Consider the following 15524-nt stretch of genomic DNA (forward strand, 5'->3'; position numbering starts at 1 on the left):
CCCGTTCGTAATCTCCGAATAATCGGATGTATAAGATAAGAAATATATAGTGAACAGATCTACATACCTTAAAGATTTTTAAGATAAATATAAAATAAAAAACGGGTGGGAACTTTGTGTGAGGATGCAAAGTTTCAGGTTTTTTGTGGTCTGCGTGTAAAAACTATGACTACGAATCACGTATTTCAAAAATATATGACGAAAACGTAACTATTTGATGAATTTTGAAGATTTTAGCCGTAAAAAAGGGGTCAAAATGAAAGTTTATATGAAGTATATAATATATATACGACCGATCTCTATGATTTTTTCAGACAACAATATATGCTATATATGTAAGCATTTTGTGAAATTTGAAGCTTCTAACTGTTAAAACGGGGCAGAAATTGCGCAAAGTTTCTTATCTGAACAATCGGTTGTATGAGATATATACTATGTGTACCACCGATCTCAATGATTTTTTCAGACATCAATACATGCTATACACGTAAGCAGTTGGTGAAATTTGAAGCTTCTAGCTGTTAAAATGGGGCCGAAATCGTAAAAAAAATATATATATACTATATATATATACTATATATACCACCATATATATACTATATATACCACCGATCTTTATGATTTTTTCAGACAACAATATATGCTATATATGTAAGCATTCGCTGAAATTTGAAGCCTCTAGCTCTTAAAATAGGGCAGTAATTACGAAAAGTTCCTTATCTTAACAATCGGTTGTGGGGGATATATACTATATATACGACCGATCTCATAAATTTTTTCAGGCAACAATATGTTCAATATACGAAAGTATATGGTGAAGTTTGAAGCTTCAATCTGTTAAATTGGGTAAGATATTACAAAAATCCTCTTTTTCTGAAAAATCGGTTGTATGGAGGATATATGCTATAGTGGTCCGATCCGGTCGGTTCCGACAAATGTCTAATCGGACACCCAAATACACCTGCTCATCAAATTTTATCAAGATATCTCAAAAATTGACTAGTTTGCATACAAACAGACAGACGGACAGACGGACAGACGGACATGGCTAAAACAACTCAGCTCTTCAACCTGATTATTTCGGTATACTTAATGGTGGGTCTATCTATTTTCCTTTAAGGACTTACAATTTTCGGTTTCGTGACGAAATTAATATACCATTTCATTTTCATGAAAGGTATAAAAACAGGTAGGTACTTTGTGTGAGGATGCAAAGTTTCAGGTTTTTTGTGGTCTGCGTGTAAAAACTATGACTACGAATCACGTATTTCAAAAATATATGACGAAAACGTAACTTTTTGATGAAATTTGATGAATTCTGAAGATTCTAGCCGTAAAAAAGGGGTCAAAATGACAGTTTATATGAAGTATATAATATATATACGACCGATCTCTATGATTTTTTCAGACAACAATATATGCTATATACGTAAGCATTTTGTGAAATTTGAAGCTTCTAACTGTTAAAACGGGGCAGAAATTGCACAAAGTTTCTTTTCTGAACAATCGGTTGTATGAGATATATACTATGTGTACCACCGATCTCAATGATTTTTTCAGACATCAATATATGCTATACACGTAAGCAGTTGGTGAAATTTGAAGCTTCTAGCTGTTAAAATGGGGTAGAAATTGCGAAAAGTTTCTTATCTGAACAATCGGTTTTATGAGATATATACTATATATAGAACCGATCTCTATGATTTTTTCAGACAACAATATATGCTATATACGTAAGCAACCAGTGAAATTTGAAGCTTATAGCTGTTAAAATGGGGTAGAAATTGCGAAAAGTTTCTTATCTGAACAATCGGTTGTATGAGATATATACTATATATACAACCGATCTCTATGATTTTTTCAGACAACAATATATGCTATATACGTAAGCAATCGGTGAAATTTGAAGCTTATAGCTGTTAAAATGGAGTAGAAATTGCGAAAAGTTTCTTATCTGAACAATCGGTTGTATGAGATATATACTATATATACAACCGATCTCTATGATTTCTTCAGACAACAATATATGCTATATAAGTAAATATTCGGTGAAATTTGAAGCTTCTAGCTGTTAAAATGGGGCTAAAATTTGCGAAAATATATATATATATACTATATATATATACTATATATATATACTATATATACCACCATATATATACTATATATACCACCGATCTTTATGATTTTTTCAGACAACAATATATGCTATATACCTAAGCAATCAGTGAAATTTGAAGCTTATAGCTGTTAAAATGGGGTAGAAATTGCGAAAAGTTTCTTATCTGAACAATCGGTTGTATGAGATATATACTGTATATAGAACCGATCTCTATGATTTTTTCAGACAACAATATATGCTATATACGTAAGCAATCGGTGAAATTTGAAGCTTATAGCTGTTAAAATGAGGTAGAAATTGCGAAAAGTTTCTTATCTGAACAATCGGTTGTATGAGATATATACTATATATACAACCGATCTCTATGATTTTTTCAGACAACAATATATGCTATATACGTAAATATTCGGTGAAATTTGAAGCTTCTAGCTGTTAAAATGGGGCTAAAATTTGCGAAAATATATATATATATACTATATATATATACTATATATACCACCATATATATACTATATATACGACCGATCTCATAAATTTTTTCAGGCAACAATATGTTCAATATACGAAAGTATATGGTGAAGTTTGAAGCTTCAATCTGTTAAATTGGGTAAGATATTACAAAAATCCTCTTTTTCTGAAAAATCGGTTGTATGGAGGATATATGCTATAGTGGTCCGATCCGGTCGGTTCCGATAAATGTCTAATCGGACACCCAAATACACCTGCTCACCAAATTTTATCAAGATATCTCAAAAATTGAGGGACTAGTTTGCATACAAACAGACAGACGGACAGACGGACATGGCTAAATCAACTCAGCTCTTCAACCTGATTATTTCGGTATACTTAATGGTGGGTCTATCTATTTTCCTTTAAGGACTTACAATTTTCGGTTTCGTGACGAAATTAATATACCATTTCATTTTCATGAAAGGTATAAAAATAGGTAGGTAATCTGTGTGAGGATGCAATGCTTCACGTTTTTTGTGGTCTGCATGTAAAAACTATGGCTACGAATCACGTATTTCAAAAATATATGACGTAAGCGTAACTATTTGATGAAATTTGATGAATCTTGAAGCTTCTAGCCGTAAAAAAGGGGTCAATATGACAGTTTATATGAAGTATATAATATATATACCACCGATCTCTATGATTTTTTTCAGACAACAATATATGCTATATACGAAAGCATTTTGTGAAATTTGAAGCTTCTAACTGTTAAAACGGGGCAGAAATTGCGCAAAGTTTCTTATCTGAACAATTGGTTGTATGAGATATATACTATTTATACCACCGATCTCAATGATTTTTTCAGACATCAATATATGCTATATACGTAAGCAATCAGTGAAATTTGAAGCTTATAGCTGTTAAAATGGGGTAGAAATTGCGAAAAGTTTCTTATCTGAACAATCGGTTGTATGAGATATATACTATATATACAACCGATATCTATGATTTTTTCAGACAACAATATATGCTATATAAGTAAATATTCGGTGAAATTTGAAGCTTCTAGCTGTTAAAATGGGGCTAAAATTTGCGAAAATATATATATATATACTATATATATATACTATATATACCACCATATATATACTATATATACCACCGATCTTTATGATTTTTTCAGACAACAATATATGCTATATACGTAAGCATTCGCTGAAATTTGAAGCCTCTAGCTCTTAAAATAGGGCAGTAATTACGAAAAGTTCCTTATCTGAACAATCGGTTGTGGGGGATATATACTATATATACGACCGATCTCATAAATTTTTTCAGGCAACAATATGTGCAATATACGAAAGTATATGGTGAAGTTTGAAGCTTCAATCTGTTAAATTGGGTAAGATATTACAAAAATCCTCTTTTTCTGAAAAATCGGTTGTATGGAGGATATATGCTATAGTGGTCCGATCCGGTCGGTTCCGACAAATGTCTAATCGGACACCCAAATACACCTGCTCACCAAATTTTATCAAGATATCTCAAAAATTGAGGGACTAGTTTGCATACAAACAGACAGACGGACAGACGGACAGACGGACATGGCTAAATCAACTCAGCTCTTCAACCTGATTATTTCGGTATACTTAATGGTGGGTCTATCTATTTTCCTTTAAGGACTTACAATTTTCGGTTTCGTGACGAAATTAATATACCATTTCATTTTCATGAAAGGTATAAAAATAGGTAGGTAATCTGTGTGAGGATGCAATGCTTCACGTTTTTTGTGGTCTGCATGTAAAAACTATGGCTACGAATCACGTATTTCAAAAATATATGACGTAAACGTAACTATTTGATGAAATTTGATGAATCTTGAAGCTTCTAGCCGTAAAAAAGGGGTCAATATGACAGTTTATATGAAGTATATAATATATATACCACCGATCTCTATGTTTTTTCAGACAACAATATATGCTATATACGAAAGCATTTTGTGAAATTTGAAGCTTCTAACTGTTAAAACGGGGCAGAAATTGCGCAAAGTTTCTTATCTGAACAATCGGTTGTATGAGATATATACTATTTATACCACCGATCTCAATGATTTTTTCAGACATCAATATATGCTTTACACGTAAGCAGTTGGTGAAATTTGAAGCTTCTAGCTGTTAAAATGGGGTAGAAATTGCGAAAAGTTTCTTATCTGAACAATCGGTTGTATGAGATATATACTATATATACAACCGATCTCTATGATTTTTTCAGACAACAATATATGCTATATACGTAAGCAATCAGTGAAATTTGAAGCTTATAGCTGTTAAAATGGGGTAGAAATTGCGAAAAGTTTCTTATCTGCACAATCGGTTGTATGAGATATATACTATATATACAACCGATCTCTATGATTTTTTCAGACAACAATATATGCTATATAAGTAAATATTCGGTGAAATTTGAAGCTTCTATCTGTTAAAATGGGGCTAAAATTTGCGAAAATATATATATATATACTATATATATATACTATATATACCACCATATATATACTATATATACCACCGATCTTTATGATTTTTTCAGACAACAATATATGCTATATACGTAAGCATTCGCTGAAATTTGAAGCCTCTAGCTCTTAAAATAGGGCAGTAATTACGAAAAGTTCCTTATCTGAACAATCGGTTGTGGCGGATATATACTATATATACGACCGATCTCATAAATTTTTTCAGGCAACAATATGTGCAATATACGAAAGTATATGGTGAAGTTTGAAGCTTCAACCTGTTAAATTGGGTAAGATATTACAAAAATCCTCTTTTTCTGAAAAATCGGTTGTATGGAGGATATATGCTATAGTGGTCCGATCCGGTCGGTTCCGACAAATGTCTAATCGGACACCCAAATACACCTGCTCACCAAATTTTATCAAGATATCTCAAAAATTGAGGGACTAGTTTGCATACAAACAGACAGACGGACAGACGGACAGACGGACAGACGGACATGGCTAAATCAACTCAGCTCTTCAACCTGATTATTTCGGTATACTTAATGGTGGGTCTATCTATTTTCCTTTAAGGACTTACAATTTTCGGTTTCGTGACGAAATTAATATACCATTTCATTTTCATGAAAGGTATAAAAATAGGTAGGTAATCTGTGTGAGGATGCAATGCTTCACGTTTTTTGTGGTCTGCATGTAAAAACTATGGCTACGAATCACGTATTTCAAAAATATATGACGTAAACGTAACTATTTGATGAAATTTGATGAATCTTGAAGCTTCTAGCCGTAAAAAAGGGGTCAATATGACAGTTTATATGAAGTATATAATATATATACCACCGATCTCTATGATTTTTTCAGACAACAATATATGCTATATACGAAAGCATTTTGTGAAATTTGAAGCTTCTAACTGTTAAAACGGGGCAGAAATTGCGCAAAGTTTCTTATCTGAACAATCGGTTGTATGAGATATATACTATTTATACCACCGATCTCAATGATTTTTTCAGACATCAATATATGCTATATACGTAAGCAATCAGTGAAATTTGAAGCTTATAGCTGTTAAAATGGGGTAGAAATTGCGAAAAGTTTCTTATCTGAACAATCGGTTGTATGAGATATATACTATATATACAACCGATCTCTATGATTTTTTCAGACAACAATATATGCTATATAAGTAAATATTCGGTGAAATTTGAAGCTTCTAGCTGTTAAAATGGGGCTAAAATTTGCGAAAATATATATATATATACTATATATATATACTATATATACCACCATATATATACTATATATACCACCGATCTTTATGATTTTTTCAGACAACAATATATGCTATATACGTAAGCATTCGCTGAAATTTGAAGCCTCTAGCTCTTAAAATAGGGGAGTAATTACGAAAAGTTCCTTATCTGAGCAATCGGTTGTGGGGGATATATACTATATATACGACCGATCTCATAAATTTTTTCAGGCAACAATATGTGCAATATACGAAAGTATATGGTGAAGTTTGAAGCTTCAATCTGTTAAATTGGGTAAGATATTACAAAAATCCTCTTTTTCTGAAAAATCGGTTGTATGGAGGATATATGCTATAGTGGTCCGATCCGGTCGGTTCCGACAAATGTCTAATCGGACACCCAAATACACCTGCTCACCAAATTTTATCAAGATATCTCAAAAATTGAGGGACTAGTTTGCATACAAACAGACAGACGGACAGACGGACAGACGGACATGGCTAAATCAACTCAGCTCTTCAACCTGATTATTTCGGTATACTTAATGGTGGGTCTATCTATTTTCCTTTAAGGACTTACAATTATCGGTTTCGTGACGAAATTAATATACCATTTCATTTTCATGAAAGGTATAAAAATAGGTAGGTAATCTGTGTGAGGATGCAATGCTTCACGTTTTTTGTGGTCTGCATGTAAAAACTATGGCTACGAATCACGTATTTCAAAAATATATGACGTAAACGTAACTATTTGATGAAATTTGATGAACCTTGAAGCTTCTAGCCGTAAAAAAGGGGTCAATATGACAGTTTATATGAAGTATATAATATATATACCACCGATCTCTATGATTTTTTCAGACAACAATATATGCTATATACGAAAGCATTTTGTGAAATTTGAAGCTTCTAACTGTTAAAACGGGGCAGAAATTGCGCAAAGTTTCTTATCTGAACAATCGGTTGTATGAGATATATACTATTTATACCACCGATCTCAATGATTTTTTCAGACATCAATACATGCTATATACGTAAGCAATCAGTGAAATTTGAAGCTTATAGCTGTTAAAATGGGGTATAAATTGCGAAAAGTTTCTTATCTGAACAATCGGTTGTATGATATATACTATATATACAACCGATCTCTATGATTTTTTCAGACAACAATATATGCTATATAAGTAAATATTCGGTGAAATTTGAAGCTTCTAGCTGTTAAAATGGGGCTAAAATTTGCGAAAATATATATATATATATACTATATATATATACTATATATACCACCATATATATACTATATATACCACCGATCTTTATGATTTTTTCAGACAACAATATATGCTATATACGTAAGCATTCGCTGAAATTTGAAGCCTCTAGCTCTTAAAATAGGGCAGTAATTACGAAAAGTTCCTTATCTGAACAATCGGTTGAGGGGGATATATACTATATATACGACCGATCTCATAAATTTTTTCAGGCAACAATATGTGCAATATACGAAAGTATATGGTGAAGTTTGAAGCTTCAATCTGTTAAATTGGGTAAGATATTACAAAAATCCTCTTTTTCTGAAAAATCGGTTGTATGGAGGATATATGCTATAGTGGTCCGATCCGGTCGGTTCCGACAAATGTCTAATCGGACACCCAAATACACCTGCTCACCAAATTTTATCAAGATATCTCAAAAATTGAGGGACTAGTTTTGCATACAAACAGACAGACGGACAGACGGACAGACGGACATGGCTAAATCAACTCAGCTCTTCAACCTGATTATTTCGGTATACTTAATGGTGGGTCTATCTATTTTCCTTTAAGGCCTTACAATTTTCGGTTTCGTGACGAAATTAATATACCATTTCATTTTCATGAAAGGTATAAAAATAGGTAGGTAATCTGTGTGAGGATGCAATGCTTCACGTTTTTTGTGGTCTGCATGTAAAAACTATGGCTACGAATCACGTATTTCAAAAATATATGACGTAAACGTAACTATTTGATGAAATTTGATGAATCTTGAAGCTTCTAGCCGTAAAAAAGGGGTCAATATGACAGTTTATATGAAGTATATAATATATATACCACCGATCTCTATGATTTTTTCAGACAACAATATATGCTATATACGAAAGCATTTTGTGAAATTTGAAGCTTCTAACTGTTAAAACGGGGCAGAAATTGCGCAAAGTTTCTTTTCTGAACAATCGGTTGTATGAGATATATACTATGTGTACCACCGATCTCAATGATTTTTTCAGACATCAATATATGCTATACACGTAAGCAGTTGGTGAAATTTGAAGCTTCTAGCTGTTAAAATGGGGTAGAAATTGCGAAAAGTTTCTTATCTGAACAATCGGTTTTATGAGATATATACTATATATAGAACCGATCTTTATGATTTTTTCAGACAACAATATATGCTATATACGTAAGCAATCAGTGAAATTTGAAGCTTATAGCTGTTAAAATGGGGTAGAAATTGCGAAAAGTTTCTTATCTGAACAATCGGTTGTATGAGATATATACTATATATACAACCGATCTCTATGATTTTTTCAGACAACAATATATGCTATATACGTAAGCAATCGGTGAAATTTGAAGCTTATAGCTGTTAAAATGGAGTAGAAATTGCGAAAAGTTTCTTATCTGAACAATCGGTTGTATGAGTTATATACTATATATACAACCAATCTCTATGATTTTTTCAGACAACAATATATGCTATACAAGTAAATATTCGGTGAAATTTGAAGCTTCTAGCTGTTAAAATGGGGCTAAAATTTGCGAAAATATATATAGATACTATATATATATACTATATATACCACCATATATATACTATATATACCACCGATCTTTATGATTTTTTCAGACAACAATATATGCTATATACGTAAGCATTCGCTGTAATTTGAAGCCTCTAGCTCTTAAAATAGGGCAGTAATTACGAAAAGTTCCTTATCTTAACAATCGGTTGTGGGGGATATATACTATATATACGACCGATCTCATAAATTTTTTCAGGCAACAATATGTTCAATATACGAAAGTATATGGTGAAGTTTGAAGCTTCAATCTGTTAAATTGGGTAAGATATTACAAAAATCCTCTTTTTCTGAAAAATCGGTTGTATGGAGGATATATGCTATAGTGGTCCGATCCGGTCGGTTCCGACAAATGTCTAATCGGACACCCAAATACACCTGCTCACCAAATTTTATCAAGATATCTCAAAAATTGACTAGTTTGCATACAAAGAGACAGACGGACAGACGGACAGACGGACATGGCTAAAACAACTCAGCTCTTCAACCTGATTATTTCGGTATACTTAATGGTGGGTCTATCTATTTTCCTTTAAGGACTTACAATTTTCGGTTTCGTGACGAAATTAATATACCATTTCATTTTCATGAAAGGTATAAAAACAGGTAGGTACTTTGTGTGAGGATGCAAAGTTTCAGGTTTTTTGTGGTCTGCGTGTAAAAACTATGACTACGAATCTATCTGTATTATTTCAAAAATATATGACGAAAACGTAACTTTTTGATGAAATTTGATGAATTCTGAAGATTCTAGCCGTAAAAAAGGGGTCAAAATGACAGTTTATATGAAGTATATAATATATATACGACCTATCTCTATGATTTTTTCAGACAACAATATATGTTATACGTAAGCATTTTGTGAAATTTGAAGCTTCTAACTGTTAAAACGGGGCAGAAATTGCGCAAAGTTTCTTATCTGAACAATCGGTTGTATGAGATATATACTATGTGTACCACCGATCTCAATGATTTTTTCAGACATCAATATATGCTATACACGTAAGCAGTTGGTGAAATTTGAAGCTTCTAGCTGTTAAAATGGGGCCGAAATCGTAAAAAAATATATATATACTATTTATATATACTATATATACCATCATATATATATTATATATATCACCGATCTCTATGATTTTTTGACACAACAATACATACTATATACGTAAGCAATCGGTGAAATTTGAAGCTTATAACTGTTAAAATGGGGAAGAAATTGCGCAAAGTTTCTTATCTGAACAATCGGTTGTATGGGATATATACTATATATACCACCGGTATCTATGATTTTCTCAGACAACAATATATGCTATACACGTAAGCATTTGGTGAAATTTGAACATATCTAAACGATTTTTAAGATAAATATAAAATAAACAAGTAAGAACGGGACTGTCTTCGGCTGTGCCGAAGACTTCATACCTTTCATGAATGGGGCTGAACAATAATCTTATCCCGTTCGTAATCTCCGAATAATCGGATGTATAAGATAAGAAATATATAGTGAACAGATCTACATACCTTAAAGATTTTTAAGATAAATATAAAATAAAAAACGGGTGGGAACTTTGTGTGAGGATGCAAAGTTTCAGGTTTTTTGTGGTCTGCGTGTAAAAACTATGACTACGAATCACGTATTTCAAAAATATATGACGAAAACGTAACTATTTGATGAATTTTGAAGATTTTAGCCGTAAAAAAGGGGTCAAAATGAAAGTTTATATGAAGTATATAATATATATACGACCGATCTCTATGATTTTTTCAGACAACAATATATGCTATATATGTAAGCATTTTGTGAAATTTGAAGCTTCTAACTGTTAAAACGGGGCAGAAATTGCGCAAAGTTTCTTATCTGAACAATCGGTTGTATGAGATATATACTATGTGTACCACCGATCTCAATGATTTTTTCAGACATCAATACATGCTATACACGTAAGCAGTTGGTGAAATTTTAAGCTTCTAGCTGTTAAAATGGGCCGAAATCGTAAAAAAAATATATATATACTATATATATATACTATATATACCACCATATATATACTATATATACCACCGATCTTTATGATTTTTTCAGACAACAATATATGCTATATATGTAAGCATTCGCTGAAATTTGAAGCCTCTAGCTCTTAAAATAGGGCAGTAATTACGAAAAGTTCCTTATCTTAACAATCGGTTGTGGGGGATATATACTATATATACGACCGATCTCATAAATTTTTTCAGGCAACAATATGTTCAATATACGAAAGTATATGGTGAAGTTTGAAGCTTCAATCTGTTAAATTGGGTAAGATATTACAAAAATCCTCTTTTTCTGAAAAATCGGTTGTATGGAGGATATATGCTATAGTGGTCCGATCCGGTCGGTTCCGACAAATGTCTAATCGGACACCCAAATACACCTGCTCATCAAATTTTATCAAGATATCTCAAAAATTGACTAGTTTGCATACAAACAGACAGACGGACAGACGGACAGACGGACATGGCTAAAACAACTCAGCTCTTCAACCTGATTATTTCGGTATACTTAATGGTGGGTCTATCTATTTTCCTTTAAGGACTTACAATTTTCGGTTTCGTGACGAAATTAATATACCATTTCATTTTCATGAAAGGTATAAAAACAGGTAGGTACTTTGTGTGAGGATGCAAAGTTTCAGGTTTTTTGTGGTCTGCGTGTAAAAACTATGACTACGAATCACGTATTTCAAAAATATATGACGAAAACGTAACTTTTTGATGAAATTTGATGAATTCTGAAGATTCTAGCCGTAAAAAAGGGGTCAAAATGACAGTTTATATGAAGTATATAATATATATACGACCGATCTCTATGATTTTTTCAGACAACAATATATGCTATATACGTAAGCATTTTGTGAAATTTGAAGCTTCTAACTGTTAAAACGGGGCAGAAATTGCGCAAAGTTTCTTTTCTGAACAATCGGTTGTATGAGATATATACTATGTGTACCACCGATCTCAATGATTTTTTCAGACATCAATATATGCTATACACGTAAGCAGTTGGTGAAATTTGAAGCTCTAGCTGTTAAAATGGGGTAGAAATTGCGAAAAGTTTCTTATCTGAACAATCGGTTTTATGAGATATATACTATATATAGAACCGATCTCTATGATTTTTTCAGACAACAATATATGCTATATACGTAAGCAACCAGTGAAATTTGAAGCTTATAGCTGTTAAAATGGGGTAGAAATTGCGAAAAGTTTCTTATCTGAACAATCGGTTGTATGAGATATATACTATATATACAACCGATCTCTATGATTTTTTCAGACAACAATATATGCTATATACGTAAGCAATCGGTGAAATTTGAAGCTTATAGCTGTTAAAATGGAGTAGAAATTGCGAAAAGTTTCTTATCTGAACAATCGGTTGTATGAGATATATACTATATATACAACCGATCTCTATGATTTCTTCAGACAACAATATATGCTATATAAGTAAATATTCGGTGAAATTTGAAGCTTCTAGCTGTTAAAATGGGGCTAAAATTTGCGAAAATATATATATATATACTATATATATATACTATATATATATACTATATATACCACCATATATATACTATATATACCACCGATCTTTATGATTTTTTCAGACAACAATATATGCTATATACCTAAGCAATCAGTGAAATTTGAAGCTTATAGCTGTTAAAATGGGGTAGAAATTGCGAAAAGTTTCTTATCTGAACAATCGGTTGTATGAGATATATACTGTATATAGAACCGATCTCTATGATTTTTTCAGACAACAATATATGCTATATACGTAAGCAATCGGTGAAATTTGAAGCTTATAGCTGTTAAAATGAGGTAGAAATTGCGAAAAGTTTCTTATCTGAACAATCGGTTGTATGAGATATATACTATATATACAACCGATCTCTATGATTTTTTCAGACAACAATATATGCTATATACGTAAATATTCGGTGAAATTTGAAGCTTCTAGCTGTTAAAATGGGGCTAAAATTTGCGAAAATATATATATATATACTATATATATATACTATATATACCACCATATATATACTATATATACGACCGATCTCATAAATTTTTTCAGGCAACAATATGTTCAATATACGAAAGTATATGGTGAAGTTTGAAGCTTCAATCTGTTAAATTGGGTAAGATATTACAAAAATCCTCTTTTCTGAAAAATCGGTTGTATGGAGGATATATGCTATAGTGGTCCGATCCGGTCGGTTCCGATAAATGTCTAATCGGACACCCAAATACACCTGCTCACCAAATTTTATCAAGATATCTCAAAAATTGAGGGGACTAGTTTGCATACAAACAGACAGACGGACAGACGGACATGGCTAAATCAACTCAGCTCTTCAACCTGATTATTTCGGTATACTTAATGGTGGGTCTATCTATTTTCCTTTAAGGACTTACAATTTTCGGTTTCGTGACGAAATTAATATACCATTTCATTTTCATGAAAGGTATAAAAATAGGTAGGTAATCTGTGTGAGGATGCAATGCTTCACGTTTTTTGTGGTCTGCATGTAAAAACTATGGCTACGAATCACGTATTTCAAAAATATATGACGTAAGCGTAACTATTTGATGAAATTTGATGAATCTTGAAGCTTCTAGCCGTAAAAAAGGGGTCAATATGACAGTTTATATGAAGTATATAATATATATACCACCGATCTCTATGATTTTTTTCAGACAACAATATATGCTATATACGAAAGCATTTTGTGAAATTTGAAGCTTCTAACTGTTAAAACGGGGCAGAAATTGCGCAAAGTTTCTTATCTGAACAATTGGTTGTATGAGATATATACTATTTATACCACCGATCTCAATGATTTTTTCAGACATCAATATATGCTATATACGTAAGCAATCAGTGAAATTTGAAGCTTATAGCTGTTAAAATGGGGTAGAAATTGCGAAAAGTTTCTTATCTGAACAATCGGTTGTATGAGATATATACTATATATACAACCGATATCTATGATTTTTTCAGACAACAATATATGCTATATAAGTAAATATTCGGTGAAATTTGAAGCTTCTAGCTGTTAAAATGGGGCTAAAATTTGCGAAAATATATATATATATACTATATATATATACTATATATACCACCATATATATACTATATATACCACCGATCTTTATGATTTTTTCAGACAACAATATATGCTATATACGTAAGCATTCGCTGAAATTTGAAGCCTCTAGCTCTTAAAATAGGGCAGTAATTACGAAAAGTTCCTTATCTGAACAATCGGTTGTGGGGGATATATTACTATATATACGACCGATCTCATAAATTTTTTTCAGGCAACAATATGTGCAATATACGAAAGTATATGGTGAAGTTTGAAGCTTCAATCTGTTAAATTGGGTAAGATATTACAAAAATCCTCTTTTTCTGAAAAATCGGTTGTATGGAGGATATATGCTATAGTGGTCCGATCCGGTCGGTTCCGACAAATGTCTAATCGGACACCCAAATACACCTGCTCACCAAATTTTATCAAGATATCTCAAAAATTGAGGGACTAGTTTGCATACAAACAGACAGACGGACAGACGGACAGACGGACATGGCTAAATCAACTCAGCTCTTCAACCTGATTATTTCGGTATACTTAATGGTGGGTCTATCTATTTTCCTTTAAGGACTTACAATTTTCGGTTTCGTGACGAAATTAATATACCATTTCATTTTCATGAAAGGTATAAAAATAGGTAGGTAATCTGTGTGAGGATGCAATGCTTCACGTTTTTTGTGGTCTGCATGTAAAAACTATGGCTACGAATCACGTATTTCAAAAATATATGACGTAAACGTAACTATTTGATGAAATTTGATGAATCTTGAAGCTTCTAGCCGTAAAAAAGGGGTCAATATGACAGTTTATATGAAGTATATAATATATATACCACCGATCTCTATGTTTTTTCAGACAACAATATATGCTATATACGAAAGCATTTTGTGAAATTTGAAGCTTCTAACTGTTAAAACGGGGCAGAAATTGCGCAAAGTTTCTTATCTGAACAATCGGTTGTATGAGATATATACTATTTATACCACCGATCTCAATGATTTTTTCAGACATCAATATATGCTTTACACGTAAGCAGTTGGTGAAATTTGAAGCTTCTAGCTGTTAAAATGGGGTAGAAATTGCGAAAAGTTTCTTATCTGAACAATCGGTTGTATGAGATATATACTATATATACAACCGATCTCTATGATTTTTTCAGACAACAATATATGCTATATACGTAAGCAATCAGTGAAATTTGAAGC

General features: G+C 32.1%; 1 pseudogene; it reads left to right on the plus strand.

Annotated features, from left to right (window-relative positions):
* Positions 1-15524, plus strand: part of LOC137235315 (probable arginine--tRNA ligase, cytoplasmic) — a 517389-nt pseudogene that overhangs the window by 155261 nt on the left and 346604 nt on the right.

Source organism: Eurosta solidaginis, chromosome X, assembly GCF_040869045.1.
Source record: "Eurosta solidaginis isolate ZX-2024a chromosome X, ASM4086904v1, whole genome shotgun sequence".
NCBI classification, from domain to species: Eukaryota; Metazoa; Arthropoda; class Insecta; order Diptera; family Tephritidae; genus Eurosta; species Eurosta solidaginis.